This window comes from Schistocerca cancellata, chromosome 1 (genome assembly GCF_023864275.1).
Source record: "Schistocerca cancellata isolate TAMUIC-IGC-003103 chromosome 1, iqSchCanc2.1, whole genome shotgun sequence".
Taxonomy (NCBI): Eukaryota; Metazoa; Arthropoda; class Insecta; order Orthoptera; family Acrididae; genus Schistocerca; species Schistocerca cancellata.
The window spans coordinates 682,885,586-682,902,363 of NC_064626.1; the positions used below are offsets into that span (position 1 = coordinate 682,885,586).

The window sequence follows — 16,778 nt, forward strand, 5'->3', positions numbered from 1 at the left end:
TATTAAATATGCTTTGAGTCACTAACTGTGTACAGTATAGTTTAATGATAATTCTATCTACCCTATAACAGGGAGGGGGGGGGGGGGGGGAGCATCACAAAGGAATTAGCTGAATGAGATGGAAATTGGTAGATGTGGTGTAATGTATGGACCAACAAACGATTATAATTTATTCAAGAGAAAGAGCTTCACAAATTGAGCATGTCAATAACATGTTTGTCCATCTCTGGCCCTTATGCAGGCAGTTGTTTGGTTTCAGCATGTTAGATCATCAAAATCTCAAGGTGGTTGGAGATCCATCCCCATAATGTTACAAATGTTCTCAATTGGGAGACATATAGTGACCTTGCCGACCACGGTAGGGTTTGACAAGAATGAAGACATGTAGAAAATCTTAACATGTGCAGATGGGCATTATCTTGCTGAAATGTAAGCTCAACACGGCTTAACATGGAGGACAACACAACAGGCCGTAGAATATTGTTGACATATTGCTTTGTTGTAAGGGTGCTGCAAATGACAACCAAAGAGGTCTGTTGTGAAATGAAATTGCATCCCAGATCATTACTCCTGGTTGTCAAGCCATTTGGTGGGTGACACTCTGGTTGGTATCCCACCACTGTCCAGGCATCTCCAGACACATCTTTGGCCTGGACTCTTGTCTTCAGTGATGAGTCCCACTTTGAACTTAGCCCCGATGACCTGTGACAGCAGTGGGATACCAACCCGACTTTCTCTCTCCATACAAAAGATTGATGGAAGTGTCTATGTTCCACATCTCCTCCTAAACCACTGATAGCCAATAAGTTTGAGGTGCTATAATTTCTGTCACGGCTATTTTCTGGGAACTAGATTTGTTTATTTATTGTTTAATAATGTTCCAGTTTTTTGCTTGATTTTTGAAGAGTTTTATTTTTGTTCATAGTACATTTGTTCCACCTTTTTCAGTTAGAAATTGAGGGTTTTGCAACACTTGTTGTAATAGAGTTTCATCTCTTGACTACAGTTAAGAATTGGGAACAGCTCTGTATTCCAAGCAAAAGACACTTTAATTCTGGAAATAATCCACTCCACGAGTAATTCATTTTTTGTTTAATTTTACTCTTGTTTAGGGCCAACAAAGTTGACAGTGCACTAGAAACATATTTCAGAATATGTTAAATCAACGCTCAGCACTCCTCCTGTTTCTTTTCTCATAAGACTGCAACCAAATTATTGTTGGTGATTCTGAAACACAATACATTACTTCTATGAGCTATATCTTTGGTAAGCACAACACATCTGCTGACACTGCATCCACCTTCTCACTTTCCTTTACGGTTATTAGAAATGTATACTTGTTATTTGTGAGACATGTGATATTGTGATGGAAGATATTAAATGAATTCCCTAGTAGCTGCTTTGGCTTTTACTATTTTCAGCCTTCAGTTCTGTTTTTTTTTTAACGATTTACCAATACACGGTGTAGCAAACACATTGCCAGGATGGGATGCATACAGCTTTGGTCAGACTGGAGGCTTCTGACAATTAGATGTGTAAAAAGGCTCTTACCATAAAATTCCAGACTAAAATTATGCTGAGTTCGATGGGACTGAGAGTGAGGATACAAGTACCATATCCTTGTGCAAAAATTCTTCTCTCTTGAGCAATTTTCAAAGCTCTGAATTAATACATTTCATCAAAAGCTTCATTCAGGGCTTATCACATCAATTTGTACAGCCATCATTGCTGCCTCTGGATCACGAGGGTCCTGGGTTCGATTCCAGGACGGGTTGGGGATTTTCTCTGCCTGGGGACTGTGTGTGTGTGTGTTGTTGTCATTGTCGTCATCGTCATCATCATCATCATCATCATCATCATCATCATTCATGACAGTGGCTGTACTGGACCGTGTAACAATTGGGACTTTGTACAGGTGCTGATGACAATGCACTTGAGCGCCCCACAAACCGAACATCATCATCACTTTGTACAGGGTAGATCATACTTGGATCATTTCAGCAACTAACAAAGAAGGTTGAGAAGACCAGTCTTGTTCATCAAATTTCAACAAAGCTCAAAATTTGCAACATTGCCCCAGAACCAATCATGGTTCTGAGTCAAGTGGAAGGATTGAACCAGAGACTTTGACAGTTCTGTGACAAGCTAGGCTGTGACTTCCTGGAATTGCACCATAGGGTTCAGAACTGTAGTGTACCCCTAAGTGGGTCAGCCATGCACTGCACATCAGAGGCTGCTACCCGGGTGTGGGACACCCACAAGGGTGTTTTAGATTAGGTGAATACATAAGCTGGTTAAAACCAGAAATTGAGAACAGTAAGATTTTTGGGAAAAATCTAACTGTATATCGAAAGGATAGGCTAATAGCATTCGCAGTAGACAAGAAACTCAAATCTACCAAGATATAAATTTAAACGGTATGCAAGATTGTTTGAGCAGGACTCAGTATCAAGCATAATTTTATGACTGGGTTCTTCTATCAATCACCAAATCACTGCCAGGTGTAACTGGAAACTTTGTAGAAAATCTAATTTCAGTGGTATGTAAGGTCATCAATCATGTATTTATCATCAGAGAAGGCTTTAATCATTCAACAATCAATTGGAAAAATTACAATTTTCTAGTGGGCGAGGAAGGACGTCCTGTGAAACATTAGAAAATAAGTGCTCCAAGAACTACCAAGAACAAATTGTTTGGAAGCCTGCTCGTGATGGAAATATATTGGATCTAATAGCAATAAATAGACCTATTTGAAGATGTTCACACTGAATCTGGGATTAGTGACCACACGGCAATTTCAGCAAATAACAATGATTGGCAAAGTACAAATGACAACTAAAACAAGCAGAAGTATTTGCATTGTTCAGAAAACTAGAGACAGAGGCAGTAGTGTCATATCTCAACAAGAAACTCAAATCATTTAGTTCTGGAGAGGAAGATGTAGAAGAACTGTTGCTCAGGTTTAGAAAAATAGTTGACGATGAATTTCTTAGATAGGTTCCTAGTAGAACATTCCATGATGGGAGGGACCCTCCGTGATATAAAGTTACCATAAATAAACTTCTAAAGAAACAAAGACTATACATGACAGCTGTAAAACAAAGCAAACAGTTATAGATAGAGAGATGCTGAACTAGTCAGGTTTGATTGTCAAGAGAGCAATGTGTTAAGCCTTCAACAACTACTGTAGCACAATATTATCAAAGTCTCTCTAACAAAAACCAAGGAAATTCTGGTCATGTGTAAACACTGTTAGTGGCACCAAAGGTACTGTCCAGACACTTAATTATGAGATAGGAATTGAAATTGAGGGTAGTAAAGCAAAAACAGAAATGCTGGACTCCATTTTGAAATGTTGCTCTACAGAGGAAAATCCATGGGTATGCTTTAATTTCATTTTTGCACCATTGTAAAGAAGACCAATGAAAATATTAATGTCAGTGGTGTTGAGAAACAGAAGAAGTCACCAAAACTAAACAAATCTTCAGGACGAATGGAATTTCTTTTATTTATTTATTTATTTTATTTATTTATTTATTACTTGTCATTAGCCAACATTTGTTGAAATAGACAGTTTTGACATTACATTTGATAGTGAATCTAAAATTGGGAAACTATGTACATTCAGATTACATTACATGAGGATAAAGAGTTGAGATTCCATAACATCATAGTTACTCTCTACTACATTCCACTTCCTTGACATCATAGTTACTCTCACTCTCTACTACATTCTAATTCCTTTACATCATAGATACACTTATCAGCTAACGATTTGTGCAGCTGCTTCTTGAAGGCATCTCCTTGTAGGTCTTTCAGTGATTGTGGTAACTTGTTATATAATTTTAATCCTGTTTGCTGAAAGCTACTTTGGACCTTAGATAGCCTAGTAAAGTCTACATTAAGATTGTTTTTATATCTGGTATCATGTGAATGAACATCTGTTCTGGACGTTAAGGTATGTATTTGTTTTTTTATGGAAAGAAGACACGCTTTTATATACAGAGAAGGTAATGTTAAGATGTTAAGTTCCTTAAAGTGCTTTCGACATGATTCTTGGCTTTTAATACCTGTAATTGCTCTAATTGCTTTCTTCTGCCACATGAACACTGTCTGAGCACCAGTTGAGTTGCCCCATAATTTTATTCCATACTGTAAGTGAGATTCAAAGAACGCATAATAAGAAGATAAAAGTTGTTTTCTGCTAACTAATGTTTTTAGTTTCCTTAACAAAAAGACTACTCTAGAAAGTCTGGTACATAACAGTTCCGTGTGGGTGTTCCATGTTAATTTCGGGTCCAGGTGGATTCCTAGAAGTCTTACAGAGTCAGACTCATTTAATTTTTCCTGTAGATTGTGCAAGAAGAAATACATAGTTTCTGTCTTGCTACTGTTGAGTATCAGCTTGTTACTGTGGAGCCATATGGCAGACTTTTCAAGCATTGCTTTTGTTTGTTTCTTCACTTCCTCCAATTTGTTATCTGAGGTAATCAGGGTTGTGTCGTCAGCATATATTATTGACTTGTGAAGCATGAAAGTAGGCAAGTCATTCATGTATACCAGGAGGAGAAAAGGTCCAAGCACTGAGCCTTGTGGCACGCCTCTTACAACTGGTAGGGCATTTTAGATTCTACACCAAATTTGTGGCTGACATACCTCCTTTTATTAACCACCATCAAGTTCTTAAACAAAGAACTTTGCCCAGTAGTTGGAAGAAAGGAAGGTGACTCCCTCCCAACTACAAGAAGGGTAGCAGAATGATACACAAAAGTACTGCCCAATATCCTCAACTTCCATTTGTTGTAGAATCTTTGAACATGTTCTGCATTCAAAAATAATGAGGTTGCTCAAATAAAAAGAGCTCCTGCAAGCCAACTGGCATTGATTCTGAAAACATAAACATGTGAACCCAACTTCTACTATACTCAAAAGCCATTTTCAAAGTCAAGCATCAAGGCAATCAGGTAGATGCTGTGTTTCTTGATTTCCCTAGCAGACCCATATGTTATCAAAACTATAATTATGTGGGGTATCAAGAGAAATTTGTAACTGGATTGAGGATTTCTTTGTAAGGAGGATGCAGCATGTTATTTTGGATGGAGAGTCATCAACAGATGTAGGAGCAACTTTGGATGTGCCCCAGGCAAGTTTGTTGTGTCCCCTGCCGTTCATGTTGTACATTTATGGGTGACCTTGTAGGAAATATTAATAGTAACCTCAGACTTGATGCAGATGTCTATAATGATGAATTTTCTGAAAAAAAGCTGCACATACTTTCAGTTGGATCTTGACAAGATTTCAAAGAGGTCCAAAGATTGTAAATTTGCTTTAAATGCTCAGCAATGTAAAACTGTTTACTTCACATAACAGAAAAGTATACTATGACTCCAATATCAATGAGTCACAATTGGAATCAGTCAACTTATACAAATATCTGGGTGTAACATTTTTTGGGATATGAAATGGAATGACGACATAGGTTCAGACACAGCTAAAGAATGCGGTGGACTTAAGTTCATTGGTAGAATACTACGGAAATGCAATCAGTCTACAAAGGAAATTGTTTACAAAACACTCACATGACCAATCCTGGAATATTGCTCAAATGTATGGGGCCTGTATTGCATAGGACTAACAAGATACAATGAACGCATACAGATCGGGCCAGCACGAATAGGAGAATGTCACTGAGATTCTGTATACTATGACTCCAATATCAATGAGTCACAATTGGAATCAGTCAACTCATACAAATAAGGAATCTAGGAATATGCCAGAACCTCCTATGTACAACTCCCGTATGGGTCACAAGGACAAAATTAAAGTAATTACAATGGGCACAGAGGCATGTAAGCAATCATTATCTCTGTGGTCCATACTCAACTGGAATATCCATAATAATTGGTACAACTGGAAGTACACTCTGCAATGCACTTCACAGTGGTTTGTGGAGCATGAATGTAGACACAGATGGGCATGCAGAAAAAAAAATAAAAACTAATACTTGTGCACACTATATGGTCAACATGTTTCTGATATAGAGAAGTTGACTCACTGGATAATTATTCTACTGCATGCTCTACAGAGACCGGTTAACCAAACACTGGAAACATATGTACGAGAGCAAGTCAAAAATTATCTACACTTTTTCGATAATGTTTGTTACATTGTGCATGTTGTCTTCTGTCCTTGCACATTACTGTTATACTGTTGTGGTAATGCTGTGACAATTTGATTTTATTTCCATCATTGTTCTTCCTTCTGTTGCAGATGTAGCATGGCAGCTCCATTAGAAGTGTGCATCAAAGAGGAACCATGGGCAGTGATCCAATTCTTCTGGTTCGAGGGTGTCAAAGGGGCAGACATTCATCGCAGACTATCATTGCAATATGGGAGAAGTTCATTATCACATAAAACTGTGTTTCTGTGGATCAAGAAGTTTAAAAGTAGTTGAACAAGTGTAACACATGAAGAGAGAGCAGAATGGCCATCAACACTACAGATGACAACATTCAGCAAGCTCAGGAGACGGTTCTGGCAAATAGGTGAATCACTTTTGATGACGTAACACCCACTTTGAACATCAGCCATGGCTCCTCCCATCACATCATCCATGACGAGCTCAGTTTCCATAAGGTCTGTGCACGGTGGGTACCAAGAAGGCTTACTGACGGCCATAAGCTCACCTGTGTTAGGGTCTGTCAACACTTACTCACTCACTTCAACAATGAAGGTGATGCATTTTTGAGCAGAATTGTCACCGGAGATAAACATGGATGCATCATTACGAGCCTGAGACAAAGCACCAGAGTAGGCAGTGGAAACACCCTGGATTACCAATGAGGAAAAAAATTCAAGACAGGGCCATCCACAGGAAAGGTTATGTTAACCATGTTTTGGGACTCACAGGGGCCCATACTGGCAGAGTTCATGGACAAAGGAAATAAATTTTGACTTGCCCTTGTATATACTAGAATAGTTCATGCTTTTGAGGAGGGTTGGGGGAAGGAGACCCTGTACAATCTCTGCAAAGGAACATCCTATTGCATAATAGGTGTAAAACAAAATATAAAGCCATAAATAGAGACATTTTAAAAAACATGTTTGGCTGTCAAAAGGGCAATGCGTGAAGCCTTCAACAACCACAGTAGCAAATCATTTCAAAAGACCTCACACAACACCTAAAGATATTTTGGTTACATGTAAAGGAGACCATGGCATCACTGTTGATGCCCAGACACTCACACATATACATGAATTGAAATTGAGTAAAGCAAAGCAGAAACAGAAATGTTTAACTCTATTTTAAATGTTTCTTTAAAAAAGAGATTCAGTGAGTACTGCTCCAGTTGACCTCTCCTATACAGTAAGCCCATAAGGCCTGATGGAATCCAAGAAAATATGTGGATCTGTGGCTGAGATAATACCTCTATAAACCACAATATATTGTAAATCCCTCGAAAAATGTGCTCAGTAATTGGAAGAAAGCACAGATTACACCTGTCTATAACAAGAGTGGCAGAAGTGTTCACAACTAGCTTTCTGAGTGTTGACAGATCTTCAAACATATCCTGAACTTGGAGACATAATGAAGTATCTCAAACAGAATGACCTCCTCCATGGATTCTGAAACACTGGTAATGAGAAACAAACAGATGTACTTTTTCTCACATGACATCCTGAGAGCCATGTATCATGGCAATCAGGTGGATGCAGTATTTCTTGAGTTCCAATAAGCATTTGACTCAGTAATGTTCTTAATTAAAGTACTTTTACATAGAGTAACAAACAAATTTGTGACTAAGAGGATGAAGAATGTTATCCTGGATGAAGAGTCATTGACAGATATGGAAGTAACGATGCAAAAATGGTCTTCTTGCTTTAAATATCCAAAAAAGTAAAATTTTTTACAGCACAAAACACAAAAATTTAGTAGCGATGACCACACTAATGAATAAATGTTTTAATCAGTCAACTCAAAGAAGAAGAAGAAGAAGAAGAAGAGGTTTTGGTTCTGAAACCTTTACAGTTTGAAAATAGACATCAAATGTCCCATGAAAGCATACTTATAAATTTTCAAGGACCAGCATTAAGTGAGGAATCTACAAATGTACTACAGCCAATGTGCATCATTCTTGTATGGACTAGGAAGGCTAGATTAGACCATTCATAGTGCTCAGAGAGTCATTAAGCAGTGATTCTTCCTACACTCTGTAGCTGAATGAAGAAGGAAGAAACCCTACTAATTGGTACAATTAGGGGAAGTACCCTCTGCATGGAATTCACAGTGTGTGTATGTAACTGTAGACATACATGTAGATACAATTAATTCACAGAGTATGGATGAAGCTGTAGATGTACCTGTAGATACAGTTAATCTGTATCTGTTTAATACTGTAGGTACTATATACTGGTGTTTATTCTAATTTCCTATCTATATTATAAAGCTGATTAGTACTTCATTAAGATCTACTGTAAAAATATATGGTTGTTTTCTTGTTATGTGTGTATTCACCGGTACCTGGTTTGGTTAACAAAATATATTGCAAAAAATGTAATCTCACTGTAGCAAAGAGGACCAATAAATAAATAGACATTTAAGAATGGCACTGATAAGTCATGAGTAGCTCAGTGGTAGAGGGCCAAACAATGGATCGAGAGCATTTGAGTTTTATCTCTGTTCAGTCCTGCGATTTTTATTTGTCAGTTATTTCTTTCAACTCAGGAAAACCTTGTTAATTTGGAGAATGCTGGTTTGTAACTTGGTTCAGAGTCCATATTAAACAGCAGGTCCCCCTACAGATCTACCAACTTTAAGTCCTGATCAGTCAACAGTCTCACAGAATAAGAATTTTTTTGACACAAATATGTTTAGTAAATTACCAGACAACAATACACAACACATTACAGTATTCACTGATTTTGCACAGATTTTGAGATAAATGGCACTAGCTATGAGTATTATGCACAGTCAGTTCTTAGGGAAACTGTACAAGTTGTCCTCTGAATTTTGCAAACTGCAATGGAATTTAACTCCTGCCTCAAACAAAATGACTTCCTCCGTACAATCAGCATGGATTTCAAAAACATAGGTCATGTGAAATCAAACTTCTACTGACCTCCTGAGAGCCACAGATTAAAACAATCAGGTGAATGCCATGTTTATTGACTTCTGGAAAGCATTCAACTCAGTATCATACCAACACTCACTAATGAAAGTGCAATTATATGGGCTATCACATGAAATTTGAGACTGGCTTCAGGATTTTTTGGTTGGCACAATGCAATATATCATCTTGAGAGGAGCGTCATCAACAGATATAAAAGTATATCACTATCCTAAATGTATACCACTCTCTCTGCACGAAACCACACAATACCATCAAAAACACAAAGTTTCACAAGACTTTTGTTTTTATTCTATCCTTGTGCATATTTGATAGTTTGTTCATTGCAACTCTACTGTGGATGATCTTTCTTTAAAAGGAAAGATTAGGAGTTTTAAAGCCACAACAATGATGAAGTAATGAGAGATGGAATACAGGCGCAGGTTGAACTAGGGTCAGGAAATTGACTGTGTCATGTCAAAGAAACTATCCCAACATTTACCTTTCATAGTTCATGGAAACTATATGAAATTTAAATATAGACAGATATGAAACTTCTTCATCTTTATCTTCCCTCATCCTCAAAACAGTGATTCCTCTTATGTGGTTTGTGTGAGCCGTCCTTCCTTTTTAACCTTCTTCAACCTATCCTCCTCTCCTACCCAAGGGAGGAACTAATAGGTCCAAAAGTTTGGATATTTTCATATTTGCCTATCAGCAATACTAAAAATTTCACCTCCTGAAGCTTGAGTTTGAACCACAGACTGCAATCAACAGAAGCTCCATTTTATATTCCAATGCAGATTAGCTAGTTAGCAATAATATGAACTTTTGCTAATAAATGACATTTTAGTCATTTAAAAATAGAGTAAAAGATGCATTATAGACAGAATGGGAATTAAAAGCAGTTTCTTCATGACTAGATAGAAGGAAACAGCGAGAAACCTAAATCACTGGGGGTTGGACAGGAATTTGAATTCACCACTGTTCAAACATAATATATAATAACAGAACAATGCTTAATTACACTGTTAAAAGCAATAAATGTTAATATTTGCAAATCAAGCACAAATGGAAGTATAATATTTTCTTCCTTCACTTCTTCAATGGACTGAATAAAACTGTCTCAATTCAAACAAATATATGTGATAAAGACTTCTTTTATAGCACTGTACTTATTCACATATTCTGAATAGTTGAAGCACTTTCTGTTATCATGCATTTCAGTTCCAACTAATAATTTACATGCAAATACAAGCAACAGGAAAAATTTGCCAATCACAAAGCAGATCTAAATAAAAGCACATGTAAGCTTCCATCATTTTCCATTTACAAATTAATAACACCCTGAAGCGTAAAAGATTGATACCTTGTACCACACACCCAATAAACAACAAGACCACCACCAATAAAAGCACATACATGACAGCATAAACAGAATGGTCAAGTCTGTGCCATTTCTGAAATACATGATGTTTTCATGCCATTCCACAACACACTTTCCCATGTTTTGAAATAAGTGAAATAAATATTTACCTTTGGTATTCCAGAATTAATGACTTTTTGGTCTCAGCTTGTAAGCAGTAATTTAACAGTATCACTGAAGCTTTCTTTCCCCTCTAAATAGTTATCTTAGGGCAAAGTTCACACGCAGATAAACAGTTTAGTGTAATGAGTTGGCAGATCACTGGCATAGTGTGTTCTTGGGCATCTTCAAATCCTGAAATACTATACCGATCGAGTTGGCTTTGTTTTGTTCAAGAAATTATTTCTAATTTATTGGAAATAATTCTTAAAAGCATTTGCAATTAATTAAAATGATTTGCCAAAGAACATAACTTAATGTTTTCCTTGTTAAAACTACACATTAACATTTGAGCTGAGCTGTATTCGACATACTTTAGGTGGTAAGCCAAGTGAGAAGGGTTTTTTTTACATATATAATTTCATAATATGCATTAAGTACTATGAAAAATATTGCTATTGGAGTACAGATGTGTGTGTTATGATGTGCTATTATTCTTTAAAAACAATTCATAGGTGAACTCCATGTACAGTGCTGTGTACAAAATATGTATTCTCCTCTCTCCTTCTTTCTTTCTTTTTTTTTCTCTTTTTTCTTTTCCTCAATGGAGCTCCCATGGAATCCTCTCTTGACAATACATATATTTTCTTTTTAGGAATAAATTATTGTTGCAAAAGGCTATTTAATGTATGATTTTTGTTTGACTAGACAATCTAAGATGATTTCTCAAAAATTTTAAGTAGCACCCAGATTCATTTTTACAGCACAGTGTTCATAGTTACATTTGTATTTTCCAAATTATGTGTAAGTTTTGAGTTCCAAAGGATAAACATGATAGAATGGCCATGAGTAGATTAGGAGTGGCATGTTGGCATAATTCCTTTGACACATTTCCAAATAAAAATACGATCTTTACAGCAATACCACTAAGTACCGTGCCACAGAGCCTGAAACTGTTTCTCTTGAAGAAGTATTTTTGCAAAATAATCACAATCTTAAAGTTTTTATTTGTAATGTATTTTATTCAGGCATTGCCACTTTGTGAGGATTTATGTACCACACTTCTTCAAATCATGTAACTTTCGAGACTTTTTAACTTGCTTTGCGTATCAAAACAAATGTGAAGTTTCATGATCCTTAAGTGTCTTTAAAAATAAAAATCATTATCTGTACTACTACCAGACCAGGTGTGTTATATATGATAACTTTAAAATAATTACTTTTTCTACTAAGAAAACAATATTGAGGGATTGCAACATCTACTCTTGATGTAACAAATCTTAAATAAAATCATAACATGATAATTTTTTATTATCAAATGTAAATTAAGCAACCACCCTCAGAAATTACTACATAATTTTCATTTCTTGTTATAAAAAACTTGAAAAAGGAAAGTCCCAGGGATCTGCCAAAAACCTCAGCAATATTCTGCCTTGCTTATATGCCTATTGACAATACAGTGAATTGTAAACTTTACTTTTTTCCATTGTTTAAGTTAATTTCATTTGTAGTTAGGTTATTTACCTACTCAAATCAAATGTTTGAGAGATTTTGCTTACTGAAAAAGATTAAAACTATATTTGGGACACAGCCTTGTACTAACATAAAACCTATATTCTTGCAACTTGGAAACTGAACACTGCAAGAAGTTCTTACTCTTAGGCTGACTGATATGCAGTGCACCCAGTCCTTGAATTCTCATTCATACAACTTTATGTCCGTGCGAACAATCACTGTGAAAATGAGATTTTGGACAAAGGCAACTTGTGTTAATATTCTGCAAACTTCATAGTATGAAAATACGTAGTTAACATGTAGATTCATTATATTTAAGATGTTGACTTCCCCATGGATGCTGGTGGCACAGAAGGCCACACCGGAGGCCACATGGTGGCCAATGTGCTAACATATCTGCTTATTACATGAAATGATAACTGCTACTGTATGTTAGGAAGACGGAACATATAAAAAATGGTACCAAGGCTCAGCAGCATACAAAACCCCAGACTAAGACAAGAAGGATTCAAACAAAGAATGGTAATGCTGAAAGTTGGTAGCAAATGAAATTCTGGTAAACAACACAAGGTTGCATCCATTTAATGCTGAATTGGTGAAAGTAACAGAAGGGAAGAAAATGCAACAACAAAATGCAGTTGTAGTAAAAATGTAGCAAGATAAGAAAACTCAAAATTGTAGAGCCAGGATTGAGAATGAAGGAGCATAAAAGTGACAGAGAATGGTTATAAAGGCACTAAAGAGACTAATGTCAGTTACTGAGGGCTGAGTGTGGTCCAAGATCTGACACAATAAAATTCATTCAATATACTGAAATAAACATGTTTCATAGACTCTTTGTGCATTGTATTAAGATTCCACAAAAATACAATATTTAAAGCAAAGTAATATTTGGTAGCAAGTACAGTGTAACACATAGAAGGGATTTATAAAATTTAGGTCAGTTGGGCAAATGTCTGAAAATGAGAAATGTTGCAAAGATTATGATAGCTCTCCATTAGTTTGCTCAATAATTCAGCCACCAAAATTATGAGAGGCTTGTAAGTATTATTTGCCATGAGATTCTGCCTGTAACCTACAGGACAAAATTTGAATAACTGGCACTAAAGCACATCAAATGCTGTAATGGGAGTATCATTGTTTTTCACTAGTTGAGAATAAACTTGACATTGTTAATACTCTGCATATTTACACGTGTCCTACATAAACAAAGAAAACAGCAAATACATGATGTTTTAAGATCCTTAAATAGGGAAAATGATCAAGGAATGTGTGTTAATAGGACATATCTGATCACCTTTCCTTCACAGATGGCATTGTACTGTACTAATTATTAATGAAATATTAAAATAAGTTGATTAGTTTTTACATTTCAAACAGTTGAAAATGAGAGGATGGGCAGCAACAGAAATAAACAGTACATCGAAAATGGTCAAGTATGCTTGTGGTAAACTAAATAGTTTTTAAACTGAAGATTTCAGTGTGTCTGAAACAGAAAGTTTACAATCAGTGTGTATTATTACCAGTTTTGACAATTGCTATTAGAGATAGACTTTTAATGTAAGAACGATTCAAAAACTGTGGGTTGAACAATGGAGAGAGATAAAAAAAACTGTTGAGGTTGTCATGGCCACTTGTTGACATACTACCTGTTGGCTTTTGGCTCAGGATCTTTTTTCTGACATTTGTTTAGTGGTTTTTCTTCCATAAACAGATGGTAACTGAAGATCCTGAGCTAAAAGCTAACAGCTAATAGATCAACAGAGATATGCATAGTGAGAAATAACTGGAAGACAGGAATATGATTGTAGTGAAAGTGACATAGAGGTGCAAGGACATGAAACTAGTCTGCTTAATCGTAGGTGGACCAAGGACATTCTTTGCTTGATTCCAAGAGTTGAGAAAAGACTGAGACGATGGCCTAGTGGATGATGAGTAGAAGATATTGTGTGCTGTCCTTAGGTTAGTTAGGTTTAAGTAGTTCTAAGTTCTAGGGGACTGATGACCATAGATGTTAAGTCCCATAGTGCTCAGAGCCATTTGAACCAAAAACATGTAGGATTGTAGAAGGGTATTACTTAAGACTGCAAACCATGGTAAAATATTGCCTTGTAGTGGATGCCAGATGGCTGATGATAATGATTAGGAATGATTATATTACTGTTGACTGAAGGCAAAACAGAGTTCAGACTAGTTATGTTAAGGAACCACTGATATAGTTACTTTCACTACCTAATAACGACCAACCTACTTTGCCACTGGCTTCCTTCTTCATGCTTCACTTTAATGTAACCTTTGAACTCTGTTCCTGGCACTATTTCGCTCATTACTTATTTATAACATGTGACCTATATTATTCAAATGTGAACCTGAGACTAGAATCAAAATTTAGTCATCAGACCATCACCTGTAGTTTGGTCCACATTATGCCTTTTCGGACACTACACAGTCACCAGCAAATTTTCGATGGCCGACAAGTTGTTATTCCAAAACATCGCTTAAATAGTCTGATTAAAGATAATCATTAGACAAGTTGTATTCGGTCTATCCATCACTACCAAATTGTAGATCCGCATAGCCAATAGATAAGAAAGCTCATTGTGCTCTCCAGCTATTACTGCTGAGTTGTAGGAACACAACCAACAAGGCAGTGTAGCTACGAATTATCATCTTTCTTCCAAAGACTAGGGCTTTTTTGAGTAGGATTGGGCAAGTTATTGAGAAACATTAGATGTGGTACGTGTTCTACTCACCCACCAAGTTTAGGTCACTACTCACCAACCTAAAAGCCAGTTTAAGTCTTTGCAATTCAATCTGTAATACACCTTTTTAACACATAATTGTTGGTTTGGAGAGTTGCTGTAATTGACAAATTCGCTTTTATTAATTTCTGGATCAATGAAAAGAAAAGTGCCACAACTGCAATTACTGTCTGGAAACTGCACTGAACACTAAGCGCACACATTTTGAGGCAACCTGACAACTGCAGAACACTGCCTGACATGTGATCACTACCAATGTCAGCCATAGGTGCTGACCTAGACCTTACTTCAGGGACTCTACAAGTAACAAAAGGCTTTTCCCTGCATAACAATGAAATACGTGCCAGCATTTACTCTTTGCAAATAGCAATGAATATACCTGCTCAAATTATTACTTATTTTTAAGTCTACCACGAGGTATAGGGTGGTAAATATTCTCACCAATGAATCAGGAGAAAAGCAATTATACTTGGTAATTCCAGTTGTTTACCTGTGAGACATGTATTTAACACTGTCTCTTGAAGTGTTAATAAAATTTGCTTAAATTGAAAATGTGGAAGACTTCATTAACCATGACTAGCAGTACCTTAACAGGCCTGGAAAGCCTCCATCCACTTGCTTACAGAATAATGGTGGTCATGACTAGAATTCAGTGTTCAAAACGCAAAGGTCGAACAAGATGAATGCTTGAGATATTTGGCACAGCAAGAGATACCCTAGCACAGCTCAAACCTCGAGCAAAACACGTGTGGCTGGAGTGGAGAATGCTCACTGGTATGTAATGAGAGTCCTCAAGCCTCCTGGTATCTGTCCATGAGCACACCTAATGATAATTGGTCTGTAGTTGAAATACTGTGCATGTCTGCTATTGTCAAGCACTGGCTGGTCCAAATGTATTCCCACTGTTTTATGGTTATGTAGCATCACTCCATTCACATTGTAAATAGTCTCTCACATGACAGTTATGGTGCCAAAAATGCACCCTGGGTGTTTGTCAGATATTTACTTAATATAAAATCAGGGCTAGTTGCTTTATTCTTCATTGTTTTACACTTGTAACTTTCAATTACCTGGCCATACTGAAAGTTCATAAACTTCAAATAATTGTCAATTCTCATAACTTACATTGTCTTGGTGCAAGATGTGTAGCTGAGATCATGGTCTACATCACATTGTCAAAAGGTATCCAGGTAGCTATAGTGTCTGAGTATGCATGAGTTTTATTATACAGGTCTCCAACTTTTACATTTAATGTGTGAGTTGTCACCTTTATTGTACTCTATTTCCAGGACAAAAGACCTGGCTTAAAATGGTTCATTTCCAACAAAATATATTTGTGCAAATGCATCTACCCAATTTCAATCGCATGTACATCACAAAATAACTTTGATTCAATAATTCAGCAAAACCAGTAAGGTAATGCATATGATGAATATTCACCTTCAGCCTTGTTTTAGCAAGAGTGAATCAATATATGATAACATACCATTAAAGCTGTGAGGAATCTATGTTGCATTTTGCATCAAACTTGTACAAGTCAGAATGGTGTACTGTAGTTGCTTGGGGAAAAAAAAGAGAAAAGTCTGCTTAGTATACTCTACTGACTGCTGTTTCACTTTTAACATGAATTACAATTTATACTTTCTACAAAGAGAAGTTGCTGAACTAAAAGGGAAACTAGTACATAGTAATGAAGAGGGTTTACTTGGCAATACCACCATGAAAAATGAAAAAGTAGTACACCATAAGTAATTGAAAACATACATTGAAATCCACAGTATATTGTCTTCAATTGAGTGTGAAACATAAGTACATCTTCTGTGTATTCCGCATTTGCTTTGTTACTCCTGCATCTTTGCAAACATTCTA

At 36.4% G+C, this 16,778-nt stretch overlaps 1 protein-coding gene across 2 annotated transcripts in view; it reads right to left on the reverse strand.

Moving 5' to 3' along the window:
- LOC126184229 (calcium-independent protein kinase C) overlaps positions 1 to 16,778 on the reverse strand; it is a 221,155-nt gene that overhangs the window by 177,521 nt on the left and 26,856 nt on the right. The window contains exon 1 of one of the 2 annotated variants that reach the window (XM_049926609.1): positions 10,644 to 10,699. The exons of the other annotated variant lie outside the window; for it this stretch is intronic. The gene's annotated coding sequence lies outside the window, so the exon portion shown is untranslated. Of the gene's footprint in view, positions 1 to 10,643; positions 10,700 to 16,778 lie in introns of those variants that run through there. 2 annotated transcript variants of the gene reach the window in all.